Here is a 14091-nt window from a genome sequence, read left to right as displayed (position 1 = left end):
GGAAGTCCTACTCACGTTAGGTCTCTAAACGCGGCCACTGAGAGAGCTCGGGGTACCCACACACAGCTAATGTTACTATTAATTTCTTCCATTTTTTTCTTCCAGTCCAAATTCATCGCTGGTAGTTTAAAGCTTAAACAAGCTGTTTTTTTAGGCCTTTTTTCATGATTTCTTACAGTTGTACAATACCAAACTCCTCCCAGGGATTAAACACGATTCATTTCAAAATCGCGCAGTGTGATCCTGAGACCTTAGTGACCGTCTGCTAAGCGACATCCCCACGATGACAGAGGTGTCATTTGTGTTTTAACATTTTGCTGACGAGCTAATCAATCAATGAAAACTTTTATTTTAGACTCAAGGTTCAGATACAGGTACAAAACAGTAAAAAAAATTGAACCGGGAAAGTCTGTATTTGTAATTATCAACTTTACTGAACTCAGACTCAGACAGATTACACAGATGCTACGGTGCCTTCACAGTAGTATGTGGAAGTGTGAAACTTCAGCCATTCATTTGTGGTTGTATAATAAGTAATTATTGCAGTTGTGTTCAAAACAGCTCACTAGATCATTGTCACAGGCGTTAATGGTTTTACATCCAATCCTAAATATAGGGCATGTCTTAATTTCCCAGGCCCACCTTTAGGACGCATTCGTCGACCGCATACGTCACTTTGGCTGTGACTCGGCTGCAGACATGTCAACCCTTCCGATTTTTCCGGGAGACTCGCGAATTTCAAAGCTTCTCCCGAAAATCTCCCAGACCGACATTTCTCCCGATTTCCACCCAGACAACAATATTGCTACACCATCCGTCACTGGGCGCGCCGTTTCAGACCGAACAATAATAAAGGTTACACCTTAAAGTCAAGTGCGGCAATTAGAGTGGAAAAAAATAGCGCCGCAAAGAAAACCGCTAGCCCCCCCCGTCGAGACCGCTAGCCCCCCCCCCCCCCCCCCCGTGAGGTCTCAAGGTTGGCAAGTATGCTCGGCTGTCCCATTCCTTCTGATGCACATGCCAAAATTCAAGGGTTTTTGAATATGATAGAGGCCTCAAAAGTGTAATTGAAGCTGTAAAAGAATAATAAGAATATTTCGACACACAATAGGGCCTTTACCGACTCAGTCGGCTCAGGCCCTAGTAAAATAAAAAACATCAGACAGAGGGAGACCTGAGAGTGTGGGTTTGGGGTCAGTGAGGCTTGCTCGGCCAAAGACATGTTACAAGGTCATTCATTCCTTTTTCTACAAAATCTCACCGACTTGTCCCAGAGTTGAATGAACACGTTCATCTGAGGACGAAGAGAAAAAGTTATCCTTTCCATTACTTCCATGGCTTTTACAATATCTATCCACTCTTGTATTGTGGGAGGCTCAGTAATAATAAAAAGATAATTCCTTTATTGGAATCATTTTGGTAGGCACCAAGAAATACTTTCAGTATTTGGTCATGAAGGTTTGTTGTATTCCTAATCTTAAATACAACATTCTTAGTACATTCTTTCCTCACATATTGAATGTACTTTAATTGTATCCTGTCAGGGAATATAATGTTATACCTTTTCGGATACAGGAATTACATTTATAATTTCATTTGGTCTGAATTCCGGATAATAGCCACACCATTGAATTATTAGCAGTTTATTTCCTCTCATCCTGTTCCAGATTTTTAGAAGGAATTTAATAAATGAATAAATGAGCATTGTAAATTTTTCCCAAGTTTATGCAGGCCAATACTGCACAGATTGGGGATCATATGTAATGGAGCGCCTAGCACTGGGCATCATAGAAGTATGTTAAGCACTGCCTCTGGCAGCTTCCAGCATTCATAGAAACTTTTGTTTTGTCCCAGTGATGGGGAGCCAACAAAACCTGAATTAAGAGCATTGGTTGTAGGGTTTCAATTCGGCATTCAAATGAGAACTATTTTTCAAATTCATTCTTTGTTCAAGTTTAAAAACACTTCATCTTTCTATTTCAGTAGTTGGATTGCCATGAGTCAGAACTCAACCGGAGAATGAACCAATGCTTTCATTATATGTTGCCTTCAGCAGCTTTCAAAAAGGGGAGCAGCTTTCTCCTCATGGGTTGTTTCAGCTAATTACCTGTATTTCAATTTAGAATCATCCGGAATGTCAAAGTAAAACGTTTGGATTAAAGTTATTGCTCTAATTAGCAATGTGCTTCCAAAGTGCCCTGTGAAGTTTGTCGACACTGATGCTTCAATCACATTACAGAGCATAATATCTTGGCCAATTAAGCTAATTGAATTTATTTTTCCAGAGACACAAAAGAGCAAGAGAAAGTCTTTGATTAGGCTCAAGCTGTTGGAGATTCTTTAGTAGATGAAAACACAGGGAGGTTACAGCCTGGTCGGAAAACCCCCCCATGGCAACCCTGTTTTTTTTCATAGTGTCACTAATGGCAGACATGTGTCGTTATGGCTAGTCTGATGGAAACCCCTGAAAATACTACAGCCATTTACTTTATATATGTAAGAGATGGTATTATGACCACTGTGGAAAAATGTATATGCACAGACCTACACATTGGGTGAGGTCTGTGCATATACATTTCGCCGGTTCCCCCAGAGCCTGGCCGCCCGAGCCCTGTTGTTGGACGCACCCTCTCATTAAATTAAATTATAAATCCATTAGATAGTGTGTCTACTGTCACGGAGTGGGTTTGTTTCTGGTATTATTTTGTAGTTTCCTGCCTCTTGTGTCCCTGGATTAGCTTTATTTGCACTGCCCTGTCTTGTCATCCCCTGTGATTTGCTGTGGCCCTGATTGTTTACTCCTGTGTCCAATCACCTGCATATTCCCAGTGTATTTACACCATGCATGTCTCTAGTCGGTCCATTGAATGTTGTTACCCTGTTTGTGAGTTCCGGGTCCCCGTCCATGTCAAGTTTTGTCCCTAGGCAATTTGATAATAAAGTCATTATTTGCGAATTTGCATTTGGGTCCTGCTTCCGCCACCCCGTTGTGACAGAAGTAGATATATATATATATATACACATACACATACATATACATATATATACGGAAATACACACACACATGTATACATACACCTACATACACACCCATGGTTGAAATGCACTTATTGTAAGTCGCTTTGGAGTAGTTCTTCACATAAACACTCAGCTAACCAAAGGGAGGGCTAGACAGCCACAGTTTTATTTAAGAGCCTTTATTACAATATCAGCTGCTTGCAGCTCACTGGACACAGTGAGAAGTGCCCTTGGTTTCTTTGGCAAAAATAACATCAAAATAGAAGGAACCCTTAAAAAATACAGAAAAGGAAAAAGTAAGGACTCAGCCAAGTCCCTGTCAGCTGCAGTGAGTTGACACAGCACAGCAAAACAGAGAACTATCTCGCACTAGGGTTTGCAGTCATTAAGAGCATTTAGAATAAGCATTATCTGCCAGGCTGCGTATCATTAGAGTCTTCATCCCTGTGTTACAGCTGACCCTGGAGTTAGCGCTGGGTGTGCAGTTAGCCCTGCTCTCCTTTACCAAGCAACTCAAGGGGCAAAAATAATGATCTTTTCAGACATGCCAATGCTATCTGGACCAGCGCTGCTTTAATGACTCCTTATCCTTTGGCCCTTTCAAGAAGATGTGTGCCTGGCAAATATATTCCTGTTGTTGGGTCATTAGCTCTTTATTGCAGGGATAATGGACTTTTGTATTTTTGGTCTCATTTGAGTGTACTTCAACTGAGTACAGGCCTTTGAAAGATTAGTCAGCCATCAGTAAAAACGCACTTGGTCACCATTAGTGCTTCACCAATAAGAGGCCGGCAGCCAAAACCAACTATATTTGATCTATGGAAAGACAATAAACATAAAATGAATATCGTTCTTTGATTAACAACTGTTAGCTGCAATGTTGTATTTGTTTAAAAAAAAAGTAGCTCAGCACTAAAATATGTAGATGTTCTATCTGAGCTGGAAATTTGTATTCTGGCACTCTTCAAGGCCAGTCAAAGCCATTTCAACAGATAGAAGGGACAGGGGGCCAGGAGCAGTAAAATAATTCCTTCACAATGGCCTTTAATTTAAGAAATACTTAGAGATAACGTCTATGTTGTTAGGAGACACTCGACAAGATCACGATTCTTTGCTGTCCTGGCTCTCTGATGGCATTAGGAACACAGAGAATCTTTCAGCGCAAACTAAAGAGACACCTCTTCACACTATACCTTGACTAAAAACATTAGTTGTAAATTGGCTTATTTGATGAAATTACACTTTGTTTCTTGTTCTTCTGGGTTTGTATCCTTATGGTTGAAATGCACTTATTATAAGTCACTTTGGATAAAAGCATCAGCTAAATGACATGTAATGTAAGGGAATACAGTTGCTATTACATCTCAATAGTAGCTGTTAAAGCAGCAGTTTGGAAAGATGATGGAAAGCAACTGCTTTGACATCCTTTTGAGGAATCCTATCATGCAAAATTTACTATTGATATTTATGTGATGAATTCAAATCACAGATTCTCTTTAACATTGTAAAGGAGGTCTATACTCACAAAACGATAGAACAATGTATTGAACCTATGTGGTTGCTGATTGTTCTAATGTGTACAGTGCTTTTAGCAACGCGGTGTTATAGTTTCTTGCCACACCAGAAATTGGCATTCCAAAATGTAACTGCCCATTCTCGCAAAGAAAGAAAGAAGTTTTTGAAGATTGAACATTGAAAGATATTCTGGACCACAAATGGCCAAAGGTCATAGAAATATGTTATAAATGCAAAAATTGGGAAATTTGGTTTGCCCTGAACCCCAAGATTATATCCAGTGTATAGTGTTTTGATTATGTAACCCATTTTTCAAAACCAATGCCAAGTGTGAACCACAGTGTTTAGGATCTGCCAAAATCCATGTTGATGTTAAGTGTGAAAAGGACGCAAATGTGCTCTTATTAGGAAGGATATGTCCAACCTTGTCCAATAGTTACAGGTGATATGATATACCTACCTCCATTCTGGTCCCTCCACTTTTCAGATTACAGTTGCTAAATAACGTGAACTCACATCAAAGAGTTCCCCGGATATGAGTTTGGCAAAGAAGAAAGATGCATCCAATATTTGTATTCAATGTTCACTTAAAATTTTACTATAATAAATCTGACTTTAAGAACAGTAAAATGAGTTAACTCTGTCAAACACACATTAGGCTGTTATGGAAACACAAAAAGCGCTTTTGCAATCTATAGAATTTTATTATGTCATTTTTTAGGCATTTTTTGTATCTCTACAGTGAATAAATATTTAAAGCACTTTCACAAGCCATCATGGTCACTGACATTGAAACACACAATTAGGGCCACATTGATTGTGTGGTTGCATTGCAAACACATGTTCCAGCGCTAATCTGACCCAGTCAACCGATCCACCATTCAGGGAGCCCATTAGGCAAGTAATCGTCGCTGAGGAATCCTCCCGTCGTTAGCGTCCATAAGGTCAGGATGCATAGCAAGATGCTGTTCGCCATTAAGATGCAGGATTCTTCAGGCGTTCGTGGTTCTCAGAAATCTGTCTTTTGATGTAGCAGCGTAACCTCTACCAGATGTCTCTATCCAGGCCCCAAATCCACCACCCACACACACACACACACACACACACACACACACAGGCCGAGCTCTACTATGCCATTTTTTGTGTTTTAGTAATAAAAGTAAGGCTCTAGTAGTGCCATGAGAAATATTAATACTCTTCTCAGATGGCACGCTGATGTAGTTGCGGTTGTATCTAAAACACTTTGAACTTTTTTGTTTGTTCAGATATGATTTATGTTGAATCAAAAGCAGCAACCAAAGCTGGAGTTTGTTTACTGATCCAGCCGCAAATCAAACATCCAATCTGGTCATGCTGCTATGGAAGGAGGGTGCGGTCGCCAGCTTCTCTCCTTCTCCCAGTTAGTAATAGAGATCTGTGGGTTTGTTTGTTTGTTGCCCTGGTCTCTGCTACTGACAGTGTCATGGCAATCAAGGCTGGATGCACCCAGGACAGGGGGAAACGGTGCCACCCTTCCCATCCAACCACCAGCGTGCCGAACCTGTGTGTTTACGATGCGCTGTTTCCATATGACCTAATCGCAAACAAATTGGAAAGATGATTGTCATCTGCAGGGGGCCAGGAGCAGCATTATTCTCAACAATAACCTTCAGAAAACCTTTCAGGAGGAAAAAAAGAAATCAAGAAGTGGATTATTCAAAAGGCAATTTTCTCTCAGTTTCCAACCCACACAGTTCGTTTGGTAGAGACGTGTTGAAACGTCTTATTTTGTTATTTTGTGTGAAATGGCGGAGGAGATTTAAAGGCACTTCTCCCTCTCTGTCTCTTGAGGATGTGTAAGGATGCAGATTGCGGATCTGAAGGGAACTGTGTATCAACGATAAACAGAAGTGCAGTTTAATCAAATATTGAAAGTAATAGGCCCACAGCATAAACACAAAACTCAAGTAGCAAAATGTTCAAAATGGAAATCAAAAGGCCCTCTCATGCAAATCTTCTTCTGTCATTCTAGATCCTGTCATCCACACCCGATCGTCTCTCATTCCCTTCACCTGTTCCTCGTGCTCTTCTCAACTGCAGCCCATTCCCTCATTAGTCCCTCAATATTTAGGTCCCCTCACTTACACTTGCCCTCTTCCAGGTTGTGTTGCGTGTTATTGCCAAGCTCTTCAGCACATCGCAATATTGTTTCCAATTCGCCTCTTCTGATTTGTGCATGCCCCTTTTTAAATTTGTTTGCTTGTTGGACTGACCTCACGATTTTGACCCTGCCGGAAGACAAGTAAAGAACTTGACTTGCATTTCTGTTTCCGAGTTGCGCTTTTGTGTTCCAAGTACCTGCAATCCTTACACATTTCAATTGTCACCTTCCGACACAAAGGAGTAGCACCTCGCCTGATATCTGAGTTCTTTACCCGCAGGGGTGTCAACTTTTTTTTCCTGAGTGCCACATAGAGAAAAATATACAAAGGACTGGGCCACTCACTAGAGGTGAGGGATAGTGCCTCACATCTAATGCGCTAAAATGTATTTTTTTTACAAAAAGGTTGGCAGGTAATTTTCTCAGTGACAGCCTCAGATTGGTTCTTAGGTGCCTCTTCATTGTAGCTTTATGAAGGCAGAGACAAGAGGAGAAATAGGGGATTTGGATATTTCAAGCTCATTGCACAAATAAATGACTGGGATTGTTAAGACACAAAAAACACCTTTAATTGACTGAATTAAGTAGTTAGGCTTGTTGACAAATAAAAACGTGTGTATATTTTTAGTGCGCTACATTGAAGTTTCGCAGTTGTGACTCAAAGAGACGGAGTTTTGCACAAATTGCTTTCATGCACATACAGCTGTGGTACCAGCTGCTCTTTGCCTTGTAGGCTCTTGTTCAGGGTGTTGAGATGATCAGCGAGATCAACTAAAAAAATCCAGGTCTGCCAACCATAAAGGTTCAGTGATCTCATGGAGAGATCTACCCTTTTCTTTTAAAAAACATGTCTATTTGCAGCACGGAGCTGCGACTGAGCCAGCGCACTTTAGAATGATCCGGATCTCTCTACTAATCAAATCTCATGAAACATCACACGAAAGCCATAACTCTCATCATTACGCTGACCTGCAACCTGCACTATTGGCTGCTGGTGAGGGAGCTCCCGCTACTGAGTGTGTTATTAGGGAGACAGTGGACTGAGGTGACGCTAAAAACAACAATGAACTCCACAGCTGAGCAGGCATAGGTACTCTAATTGTGCAGTTGAAGTGCACAGAGGTGGCTTGATCAGGGACACTGAGACTTTGTTCTAATTGGTCCTCAGGAGACTCTGGAGCTGGTGCTCCTTCTGCCAATCCAGCACTGGCTTCCTGACTCCTGGGGATGTTGACGGGGAAACTGGCCTCGACGTAATTACTGTTCACCGTCCTTGTTACGGAGCCTGACATCCCTAATAAACCACCCTAAAAGGCCAGGTGGTCCGCGCAGGCTGAGAGTTTCATTTTTTGATCAGTTGGCGCAAAGACAGTTAGATTGTGGGTCAGTCACCGAAATGATTCTGAAAACTGCTGCATCTCATCAGCATCGGATTTAAGATGGTATTTAGGAGATTCTGTTTTGAGAGTTTGAATTCAATCTGTCAGAGAGGAGAGATGTCTGCCCTTTTGTGTTTTGAAGTCACTTATTATATTTCCCACAGATGTTGTCAGCATGACTCATCATGCATGTCCTTGCCAATTTTGTTTGGTCAGATTTATTTGTTTTGGATGAAGGCCCAAAAAATGTCTTCTGGGCACCTCCACTGTTGACCCATTGACCCACATTGCCCAATTTGTAGGGTTTGAATCTTTTTGGATTGAATATGTGGCCAAGAAAGACCGGAGCTATACATGAGAGAAAGCAGAGACGGAGTGTCTGCTGATGGATTTTGGATGGATTCGTGATTGACTCTGACAGAGCGGATCAGTAGAGCACGGCTGTCTGGAGATCGGCTTGGCCGAAGCCATTGCCTGAGGCTCTATCCTATGGCCCCCTAGCCCCGAACAACCAAAATTGAGTCAAAGAAAACAAAAACTGTGAGCTTGAATTATAGATATGCAACACATATGTAATCATATGAAAGATTTTTCTTTCAATAACGGTGCACTTAAAGTAGTATTACTATCTATTATAATTTATACTATGCTCAATTTGTTCTCTCTCTTTATACCGCACTATGATTGAGTAAAATAGTTTTTTTTCCCACTCTCCCAGTCTCTTCCAGTGGTGCAGCAAGTTGCGCAACTGTAAGTCTTACGGCAAAGTCGCCAAAGAACGCCTGCACATGGCGGCCATCTTGCCACAGTCAGCTTGCTCACATGGTATGGTACTTTTTAAATAACCATAACTTGCTCAATTTTATACAGATTTTTAAATGGTTTGGTTTGTTCTAAACATCAGAGATGTAGTTAAGGAAATAAGTATGCATGTCGTATTTTCTATATGATTATGCTGTGGTGGGGGCAGGCCCAAAAGAGGTAGGTCTAAGAAGCAGTTTAGACAATCACTGATTTTTAGGTAAATGAGTAACATCATTACAGCGTTGTTACGTTCTCTGCTAGGGTCAGGCAATGCAACAAAATCAAAGAAATAAAAAGAAATGAAGAAAGTAGCAGAAAACACAGAAAAGTGGCAACCAATAAGTAAGAATTTTTTGTTTTAACTACCAAAAAGAGGCAACGAAAACAATGTTCAAACAAAGCAGGCCTCCAGCCACAGGTCTCGGACTCTCATTCCAAGGCTGGCTCTTTTCCCTGCACGATCCCCTGTGATGTCTTACAAGCTTTTTAAAGGTGCCGGCTCTGATTGCGCATCCAATCGGGATGGACCCTCAATTAAGCCTTCTGCTGGGCTGTCTGCAAAACACGGAGAAACAAACATACACAAGCCACCAACAATGGTCAGGGACGTAACAAGAACTCTGATTGGTTTGTTTCAGGTTCACGGCCAAACCAAACTAACGATGGCAGCGAGTATTACCTAATCAGGGGCAGAATAGGAGTCTTCACAGAATTTGGCTGTGATTATTTGAATGGGATGCTGCATTGAAGACAACTCGGAAAATACGAGACAAACCCTGTCCCGTATAGATTTAAAACGGGACATGCTATTTCATTCTCAAATACGGGACGATTCCGTATTTTAAGGGATCGGTGCCACCCTACACACAAACCGCAGTAGAACAGCTCCAGAACCTCACATTAGACACCTCCACAGGAGTTACACACATACAAAGCTTCCGTAGAGACTGGTACACACGGAAGGTTTAGCTAGCTGGATGCAGTTGTGCAACGGGAGAAAGGGACATGAAGCACTTGTCGGAAAAAAACGATACAGAACACCGGACACATGTAACCGTGAGACACCACATTTTTTTATTTGATTTCTTTATTGTTATTTTCAGTTGTATCTGCATGCTTTCACTTCTAGTTGTATGGTTTGTTGTTATCTACCTTGTTTTTTTAAGTGTGTGTGTCTAACGGCATCTTATTAGGGTCGACAGGTGCGTGCCAGAAATTGACAGCAGGTGTGCCACTCGGCACCCTTTTTAAAGAGCCTGGCAGTTGGAGCAGCACAGAGTAGAAGAGCACAGGAGGACCATGACCAAGTGGCGACTAGTGAGATGCTTTTAGAAACCCGTCATCTATTGGGCTTTTAATTCTCTTGGTGAGGAAACTGTCCTTGGAACTTAATTACCCAATTGAGCCCTGTCCGTGCTGGCCCAATCTGGTGTCCTTTTTTATTTGTCCTTTTAAATCGAGATGCATCTCTTTTACTGTCTTTATATGGTGAAGCGGGATCTCTGAGACCACTTTTAGATTCAGTCATTTTAGACCTTGTTTTTATCTTGAGCTTGACTGTTTTTAAATAGTTTAATTCAGATTATAATAAAATGTTTTGTTAATTTATTCGAGTGGTTACCTGTTGTGGCGCACACACATCACCTCACTCAGATATCCACCTTTTGGTTACACACACACGGAGGAGTCCGTCAAGCTCGTCATATTAGGGGAGGTTAACATTGCTACCCAGCATGACGAGTAGACTACCGGTGAGGAAACGCAACGCACAGGGGGATGAAAACACACATTTTATCCGAAATAATGAAATATGTTAAGTAATACGTTTTGTGAGGCTTTTAAATATTATATGATACTCTTGATTTTATGTATGTAGTTATGTTCAGCTGCAACAACAAGTATTCACCAGCCTGCTAAATTCACTCGTTAAAAGTTGAACCGAAACATGTCCTGCCGTTGTCCAATAAAGTATTTCCTGTGGCTCTCATTGGAAACAGTTTATTTTAAATTTGGATGGAAAAAGAAGCTGTCCCATAAGACAGCACTAACCCCTCAAAGTACCCCAATCAAAGCAAACTCCTCTAAGACCTATTTATTGTGGCTGGCGTTAAAAAGGTATTACGTTTACCCCCTTTTCTCCTCCCCTCCCTAAACTTAATAAAGCGATGGAGTTAGGAAACAAGGGCTAGTAGATAAAAGTGTTGGGAATGGTAATGATGCCAAGTAATGATTTCCCTGGAGGAAATTTGATCTATTGCCACAGGGGAAAGATGGAGAAGAAAGGCTTGGGGGCGGGGTGGTGGGGCACCACATCAGCATTTCATACAGGAGCACCTAAGCCAGAGGGGAGAGACCAAATAATGGAGACGAAAGATTTTCTGGCCACTTGGGTCTGTCTCTCTCTCTCTCTCTCTCTCTCTCTCTCTCTCTCTCTCCTGTACAAGGAGCAGATAGCAGATACAAAGGCAGAATGCTCGAGGGGTAATGAGGGTCTGGGGCAATTTGAAATTAAATAGCTGAAAGGTATGATTTAACAATGTTCAAAACACACAAAGTGCAAGGTAAACAATAAATAAGACGTGTTAGTGTCAGGAGGACTGGGAAAAGGAGGCAAAACTCTTTATTGATTTCGTCATCAAAAATGAATCTGCTTTTGTGCTCCTCCTGACAAGGCTGGAAAGAATAGAAATCAAAGCAGTTAACATTTCCAACCTTTCTCCTCCCTTTTTCATGTTCCCTGAATGCAACACTAAAACTTTAGACTTGTTTTTATCGCCCCTATATCTCTACTGCTGTAGCTAAATAAACAAGACAAGTATTTATGTATTAGGGCACTCAAATCAATTTCAGCAAAGAGCCCATTTCGATCAAGTAAGGTATCAAAACACTACTATTTTGCAGATAAATATTTAGTATTTATTACCAAATGAAAAAAGCAGCAAATAACACTAACAATATTATTTTTGTCATCCTCCTTCCGTATAATATAACATGTCATTTAACTAACGCTTTTATCCAAAGCGACTTACACTGCATTTTAACCCATGGTTTACATTTTGCCTGGGAAGCAATTAGGGATTAGGTGTCTTGCTCAAGGACACCTTGACATGGCACATGGAGCAGCTGGGATTCAAACTACCAACCTTGCGGCTTGCAACACTTGACACTACTCCATGCGCCACCATTGCCCTCCTATATCATGTATAAATATAACTGGTGTCTAGACAGGGCAATTGGGCGTCGCCCCACCTGGAGTGCCCCTTCTTGATCCCCCCCCCCCAAAAAAAGAAAGATTAAATAAAATTAAAAAAAATCTCAATATCTATGTTTTTGAAATATGGAATATACCCACTGATTTTAACATGATATCTGCACGAGATATATGCTCTTGCTGCACCCTGCCTGTCATACACACAGCATTTTCTCCAATAGCTGATTAAATTAAAAAATGTGTGACATACAATTTAGCCAAACAGCATACTTAAATAGACTTAACATTGGTTTGGCCGTAAGCTTGCACAATCTTGTCAAAGCTATTATTGACAGCCCAATGTGACTAATGTGTTTGCTGTTAATGAACATGCTTCACGAGCAGTTACAGGAGCAAGGAACAGTTTGTAAGCGGTTCCTTGGCTCTGATTGGTTGTTTTTGGGGACAAGGTCAATTAGGAGCACAAGGAGATGGTAGGGTTTGTTTTACTAATCACTTACAAATCCAATATAATTTACTACTGTTAGAAAATACAGACTGAAGCATTTAATGGAAAAGAAAGTAAACAAATTATCATGAAAAGTCATAAACTAACAATGAAATGTATCAAGACGTCATTGGTCATTGAAAGGATTGTCACCAACTCTGATCTCCTCTCAGATCTTTGAGGCCTCACCATGCTCACTGTTATGGTTTTACTGTCCTCATATTCTTCAGTAGCTTAAAAATAACAGCTATGTTGTTAGGAGACACTCAACAAGATCACGATTCTTTGCTGTCCTGGCTCCGAAATGGTGGAATGAGCTCTCTGATGGCATTAGGAACCCAGAGAATCTTTTGCCGCAAACTAAAGACACACCTTTTCAGACTATAACTCAACCTCATGAGTTAGTGGACATGTAAACCATCCATAGAAACTCCAGCATAGAAGATAATTTGTACGCACCCTGCACTACTCTCCATCCATCCTTCACAAAGGAGACAGGTGATGAGAAACTCTGGACCACAAGCAGCAATTTATTTTCCCTCCAAACGAGTTTTCCTCACCATGATCAGAGTGTGTGTTGTGTGCAGTGACTATTATCCTTGCTCTGTTCAATTATTGAGTTGTGAACGCCATAGGGTGAAAACCAAAGCACACCACATACAGGCCAAATAAATCTGTAATTTTTTGGGCTCAATCTTTCTCTCCCGTCTGGTTTTATGTATCCAGCCCTGATTTTAGCTAGCAGGCTCAAAACTTCAGCCTTCCAGTCACATCCGTAGCACGAATGATATGTCCACAGTGTATATTAGGGATGTTGTCTCGACAGAAACGCCACCAACCCACACTACCCCCTGAAAACCTACAATAATGACATAATCAACTTGACTTCAAAAGAGCACAGTAGCCGTGAACAGTTTATTAACATGCTACAACATTACTGCATTTCTGCATTTGGAGGATATTAGATTTGGATTATACACTGTAGATATGAATCTGTTTTGTCAATCTAAAGGCTTTACATAAAGGTGGCATTCATAGATAAACCACAATATATGTGAGGTGAAACATAACAAAAACACAATCTTCAATACAATTAGAATTAACATTTTTCAAAATATCAAGTTGTGAAAATTGGGAAAATGTCCAGATTTGTTTTACAAAATCGCGAGAAGTAAGGGTCTATGAACTAAGGGTCTATGAACTAAGGCCCAGAGAAAGACCCAGGACTAGGTGGAGGGATTACATCTCCTCACTGGCCTGGAAAGCCTTTGAATCCTCTAGTCAGAGCTGGTAGATGTGACGCGGGAAAGGGAAATTTGGCCCTCCTCCACCCGACCCCAGATAAGCAGTTGGAGATGAGAGATGAATTATATTGTGACAGGGGTGTTGTCATCAAGATTAGCGATGCCCTAATCCACACACAACCCCGCTTACACAAAACGCCATGAGGTTCTCCGCTCGTCCCTGCAGCTCCTCAGTAGGGAAATAAATCCACAACTGGGAAGTGCCATGAGCAACTAGTTCGATTATATGGAAG

Source organism: Pungitius pungitius, chromosome 2, assembly GCF_949316345.1.
Source record: "Pungitius pungitius chromosome 2, fPunPun2.1, whole genome shotgun sequence".
In the NCBI taxonomy this organism is placed as follows: Eukaryota; Metazoa; Chordata; class Actinopteri; order Perciformes; family Gasterosteidae; genus Pungitius; species Pungitius pungitius.
Note: the sequence above shows the minus strand (reverse complement) of the source record.